Genomic DNA, 579 nt, shown 5'->3' with positions numbered 1-579 from the left:
CCAGTCATGCACTTTGTTTTTTTTCTCAACCTAAACGTCTCTTTACTAGATTATACAGCAGTTCTTTCCTGTTGACTTCGGCTAATTGCAGTTACTGTGAATTGCTAATAGTCACTTATAACAAGACTCGCGCTCTTTTCCGTCGCCAGCAGAGAAATGCATGTGGACTCCAGACCGCCCGCTGCCTTGAGAAAATAGCGGCCGGAACATCAAAGCGAAGGTGAGGGGCGGCAGGAGCTCGGGGTTTGCCCGGATGTCACCAGACACCGCTGTGTGGAAGTGCTCCTTTCCCCTGGTTAAGGAGCACGGTAATCCGCCGAGGCGAAGTTTGCAGAAGCACCAGCGCTGTAGGGCGTGCGGGAGGCGAGACGGGGCGAGCGGGGGAGCCACCGGTGCCGGTGAGTTCTGGCGGCACCGGGTTCCGCGCTTCCGCCGGCACTGCTGCACCGCAGCTCGCTACCTCCAAGAGCGTTTCCAGGCACTCGTATGTTTTCTGAAGGCTGGTGCTTATGGAAACATCACTCCGAAGTCGCGATACCCGCGCCCCGGCTGGCAGTGCCTGCATGTTTGGAAATCAAG

Source organism: Nesoenas mayeri (assembly GCF_963082525.1).
Source record: "Nesoenas mayeri genome assembly, chromosome: 1".
In the NCBI taxonomy this organism is placed as follows: domain Eukaryota; kingdom Metazoa; phylum Chordata; class Aves; order Columbiformes; family Columbidae; genus Nesoenas; species Nesoenas mayeri.
The sequence above is the reverse complement of the archived record's forward strand: the minus strand, read 5'-3'. Positions refer to the sequence as shown.